Below are 6000 nucleotides of genomic sequence, written 5' to 3' on the forward strand. Positions count from 1 at the left end.
TTGTTTTTCTTTCATAAAATAAAATGTCTGATCTATAGAAATAAAAGATAAAGAAAAAAGGGAATTTTTTTCTAATCCATATCTCTCTCATTCCTTTCTTACAAAGAAAAGAGTTTTTCTTATTGAAGGCTGGATTATTATCCATTTTTAGTGATAAAAATCATGACATACTAGTTTTGTCACTCTCACTATACCCACGTATAATATAATATGTGGGTATGTAGTATATGATTCGTCTATTTCTTAGAGTATGAAAGAAGAATCGAATCTTCTTATGGTTCTATTTAATAATGGGTATGCAATACACCCCGTAGGGATTGTAGTTCAATTGGTCAGAGCACCGCCCTCTATCGGGGAAAACGACACCTATGAGACCACGAGGATCCCTTCTACGATTTGGCAGGGAACATGGGCTAAGCAAAGTGCAGATCTGGTGATCAACACCATGGGTCTTTACCCAGGTTAGGGCCGCTGAGATGCGTAAAACCCTAGTCCTACTGATTGTGTATTGAGTGTTCTTGAGCTTTGGCTCGTTGCTATGCATGCAAGCTGGCTCGAGAGGTCCAAAAAGCCGAATCCCCCTCCAGTACGCCGTGGGCCTCCTTTTATATGACCAAGGGGTTGCCACAGTGGCATACAGGAGGTGTAAAGTAACTACAGTGTATGCAGGAGATGTAAACCGCCATAGTACACATGCTTATCTTGGTCATCTAAGGACAAACACATTAAATGTGCCGCTTACGTGCCCTCTAGCTTTATCGGGGACGGGGAGAGTGCCCGTTGTCGGTGTCAAAACCGGCGGATCTTGGGTATGGGGGCCCGAACTGTGCGTCTAAGGATCGAAGGTAACAGGAGATAGGGACACGATGTTTACCCAGGTTCGGGCCCTCTTAGTGGAGGTAATACCCTACTTCCTGCTTGATTGACTTTGATGAATATAGGGGTTACAAGAGTTGATCTACCTTGAGATCGTTATGGCTAAACCTAGATGTCTGGCCTGTATGATTATAATTGCCTCTACGGACTAAACCCTCCGGTTTATATAGACACCGGAGGGCCTAGGGTTGTATAGAGTCGGTTTACAGAGAAAGGAATCTTCATATCCGAACGCCAAGCTTGCCATACACGCAAAGGAGAGTCCCATCCGGACACGGGGGAAAGTCTAATATATTATATCTTCACGGCCCATTAGTCCGACCCACGTCATATAGCCCGGATGCCCGAGGACCTCATAATCCAGGACTCCCTCAGTAGCCCTGGACCAAGCTTCAATGACGACGTGTCCGGCGCGCAGATTGTCTTTGGCATTGCAAGGCGGGTTCCTCCTCTGAATACTCCAAAGTAGTTGATCAACAAGAACTATATCCGGTTCTGTTTAACAGTTACAACCCACTACCACAAGGGCATAATGCTTAATCAGAAAACATAATATGTCTTTGCTGACGGTTTTGCTGGCGAGACGTTACGTCTGACCTCTTCATTATTTGAATCTTTTTCAATCTTCCCGTTTCGCATTTCGAGACGCAGCCTCCGGTGACATGTCTTGTCAAAGCAGAGATCGTATCCCCTCATTCCGGGATTCTCATCAATACGGGCATGGGTAATCCAACCGTGCCGTCCGCACGACCCCTTGGGTATAGGCGAGTTTTAAGGCTCTTAGGGGGACGCTTGATATTCACTGCCTTTATAAGGAGATAAGGATCCACTTTTTCACCCCACGCCTTCTTCTTACTCAGCCCATCCGCCCTCGAGCTCCAGCGCCCAAGCTTCAATCCCTTTCATCCCCAGAAAACACTCTAGCCATGTTCGGATCTGGGGCGCAGGGCAAGTGGATGGCCTCCTCCGTCACGGAGGAGAACATCAAGGAGCTCCGGGAAGCGGGGTACTTAGCCAAGGAAATCGCCCACCCGCTTCCGGCCAAGAAGCAGATCGTCCCTACTCCGGAGCCCAATGAGAGGGTAGTATTCATCCCTCATTTCCTTCGCGGATTAGGGTTTCCCCTCCGTCCTTTCGTCCGCGGCCTTATGTTTTACTATGGGCTAGATTTCCATGATCTAGCCCCGAATTCCTTCCTCAACATTTTGGCGTTCATCATCGTGTGTGAGGCATTCCTCCGCATCCCTCCCCACTTTGGCCTATGGATCAAGGTCTTCAGTGTGAAGCCAAAAGTGGTGGATGGTCAACACGCGGAGTGTGGCGGTGCCATGGTGAGCAAGCTCCCCAACGTTACCTGGCCCAAAGGCATCTTCGTAGAGACCGTGAAGGGATGGCAGCAGGAGTGGTTCTATGTCACGGAACCCCGTGACACCACATGGGCCGCCGCTCCTGAGTGCAAGTCCAGGCCTCCACTGCGGCTGACATCCTAGCTAAACAAGGGCCTAGACTGGGCGTCATCCGATGAGGTGATGACGCTGCAGAAGCGCATCAAGAGTATGGTAGACAAGAATACCAGTCTTGCCAGTGTGATCTAGGTAATGCTTTTTCGCCGTATTCTCCCCTGCCAACGCCAGACTCAGTACATGTGGGAGTTCGACCTGGCCGGTCCCCGGACCCTGCAGTGGTTCTTCGGCATGAATCATAAAGACATGTGGAAGCTGCTGTTCAAGACCCAAAAGACGTGGCCGAAAACGACCGATGACCTCGGCCTCGACTGTACTCACGTAGCGTCTCCCGTAAGTTTTACAATAACTTTACTATTCATAAATCCAAGGGGCATACTAAGCCTTCCATTCTTCCCACAGGGCTGGACGAAGAAGGCGGAGCAGATTCACTGTCCAGCTCCGCTACCCAAAGACACAACCATCCCTCTATTAGCGAGGATGCTGGTTCCGGCGCCATATCAGGCGCCGGAAAAGAAGGCCAAGAAGAAGGGCAATGAGGCCAAAAGTGGCCTCCGCCGTAAAGGTCCTTCGGACGTAGTGTCTGAAGACACCGAGACTCACTCCTCCCCTGACAAAGACGAAGAGGATGAGGAAGAGAATAATTCTTCCCTAAAGGGGGGAAGAAGAAAAGGGGGGCTTCCACGGATCTGGAGGCGGAGGGGTCCAAGAAAGGGAGAATCTCCCTTACAGATGACTCCGAATCGGATGCCGATGAGTGGCGCCCCAGGCCAAAGCCACTGGCCGGATCGTAAGTACCCAAAAGCACTTGTACTTATATATTTATCCGGTTTTCCACCTTCAGATTTTAATATACTGAATTACATGCTGCATTCCAGTTCACGTTCTCCCCCAGCGATCCTCATCTTCAGGGAATTCGCTGGGTCCGAACATGATGGATAGCGAGTCACCTCCAGCGGCCTCCCCCCCCACTGCTACGGACAATGCCGAAGTGTTGTCCCAGAGGACCCTTTCAGGTCAGGTAGAGGTGCGGGAAGCCGTCGAGGTGGCGCTAGAGGGTGATACCTCTGCTGCCGGAAACATGGGGGAATCGACCCCCATGGAGACTGGTGACAGGGGCCATGCCCAATTCGGCCCCCAACCGAATATTATTCCGGAGACCCGTACGGCTCCGGAATCAGGTGAGCAGCCTCCTTCGAAAGAAGGGGTGCACCAATTCCACCGGCGACCTCTACCAATCCGGAGGCCCTGGATACTCTGGTGGAGCGCTTCAGAGAGCCACCATTCTGGAGGAACACCGTACCCTTATGGGTACGGTGGTTGAAAAGGTTCATTTCGCAAAAAGCGGATTGAATGAGGCCTACGCTAGCCTTCTAAGAGGCTTTGAGGTATGTGATATAATGCCTTGTAGCTAAAGAGGAGGAATGCCTGTGTATAGATAATAGCCCCTGAAACTCTGTTTGGCGTCCAAGGCCAAGAAAGAGGCGGAGGAATAACGAGCCGCCCGTCTAAAACATGAATCAAGGGTGGAGGAGGTCCAGCAAGAGCTCAAGGATGCTATAAGCAAATGTGAGTCCTTAGAGCGCAAGATTTCGGATCAAAAATCCGAACTTGCTAAAGCCCTCCAAAGTGCACAGGGGGGCCCGGGCCGAAGCCCAAAGCGCCTGCCGGGAGATCCAAGAGGCAAAGCAGATTGCGGCGGGTAAGGCCTTTAACATGCATAGCAAATTTGTGAAAAGAAAGTATATCTTACTGACCCGGATTTGGAGTTCTCCAGGAGCGTTTGCGGACCTGCCCCGAAGTGTTGCCGATGCTGCTGAGTTCTTCCGAGCCGAAGAGGGGAGCTCGACGGAAAAGCTATTCTGGTCGCAGTACCTTGCGCCAGAGCATCCCGTGCCCCTCAGCGATCAGCTGAAGCAGCTGACCGAACTGCATATTGTAGGGTAACGCAGCAGAAAACAAAAAAAAATCGACCTACGCACCAGCCCAGGACCACTATGGAGACTGCATACAAGGTTTGATCTTTTTTGTTACCGACTCGTAGCGCAGCGGGAAGTAGAGTCGATGACGATCGGCGGTGCAGATCCCCGCAGCTAGGATTTACAACCTCCCAACCGCGAGGATGTATACCCTCATCTGCTCCTCAGACAGCCCTCCGAGAGGCGGTCGAACAGCCCCCCGGACGGTGTCGCGGGCAGCCCTTCGGGAGGACCTTCGAAACTCGAACGGTTACTCGGACAGCCCTTCGGGAGGACCTTCGAAACTCGGACGGTCACACGGACAGCCCTTCGGGAGGCATTCATGAACTAAGACCGAAACTACGATCTCTCTACAGAGTTGCACACATACGGTGTCATCTATCCGGCAGGGCTTCGCTGTCCAGAACTAGTTCCCACCGGAACCCAGACAGCCTTCCGGCTCTACGAAACTATTTCGCTGGGAGGGAGAGAGAAGCCAGATCATGCATGGCACTTGTATGTGAGAAGGGATGATCCTTTAGGCAGCCCCCTCCACCCCTATATATAGGCCAAGCCCAAGGGTGGCTTCTCCAAGAAGCCAAGGGGGGAAATACCAAAAAGGCCCTCAAGGTGGCTTCTCCAAGAAGCCAAGCAAAAAGCACTTTCACTATTCATGACCACATTTTTCAGCGTCCGTTCGAATTGAAAATATTTAAGTGGGCTCAGAACATTTCCAGTACCCACTAAAATAATTTTCAACGCGTTCCGAAACAATTTCGGTTTAGTGATTTTCATCTGCGAAAAGCAAACAAGAATGCATTTTCACTATTCATGAAGACAATTTTTCGCGTCCACTAAATCCGAAAATATTTCTCTGGGTCTTAAATAATTCCAGTACCCACTAAAATGATTTTGGATTCGTTCTGAAACAATTTCAGATTAGTGAATTTCATCTGCGAAAAACAGCCAAAGCGGTACCGGCAACTCCGAAACATTTTTGGTTTTTATTTCTGAAAATTCCAAAACGTTTCCAGAATGATTCTGGCACCCTCCAAGAATTATCAGGCATGTGCCGAAACCATTTTGACTTAATGGCATACCCCGAAACAACTTTTTTCGGTTTCACCGAAACTCATCCGGTGACCTCTCTCTGCGGTACGATTCCGCTGTCCGAAACTTTTCGGTGTCCGAAACTTTTTCGGCTATTTTCTCTCAGACTCCCTGTCTAGTATTCAGCAGATAGATGACCCTTGCGTGTGACCCTATAGGTTCGGTGAAGTATAGACATGACCTGGAACCCCTTCCGATCAATGATCAACATCGGAGCCGTGGACACCCATATTGACCCCTATACCCACACGAATGAATATTCGAGTGAACCTCCAGTTGAGGTGAGCTATTCCTGTTGCTTCACGATATATCACAACACCTGAGGTGAGATTTATTGCATCCCCGTGGACCAACACTTTGTCCACTATGCAAGTTACCTCGTTACCGGTTTTGTTCTCTTTTCTCGTTTCGTGTTCCGGCATCCCCGTGATCAAATCACAAAGTGTCTGGCCAGACGATGATGGACACCGTAACACCGAGTGGGCCCGAGTATATCTCTCCATCGTCGGAGGAGCAAATCCCAATCTCGAGCTATCAAGTTACTTAACATACTTTCCCATGAACCCGTAAGCCGCCGTAATAGCCATCCAGTT

This window comes from Triticum aestivum, chromosome 3D, assembly GCF_018294505.1.
Source record: "Triticum aestivum cultivar Chinese Spring chromosome 3D, IWGSC CS RefSeq v2.1, whole genome shotgun sequence".
Taxonomy (NCBI): Eukaryota; Viridiplantae; Streptophyta; class Magnoliopsida; order Poales; family Poaceae; genus Triticum; species Triticum aestivum.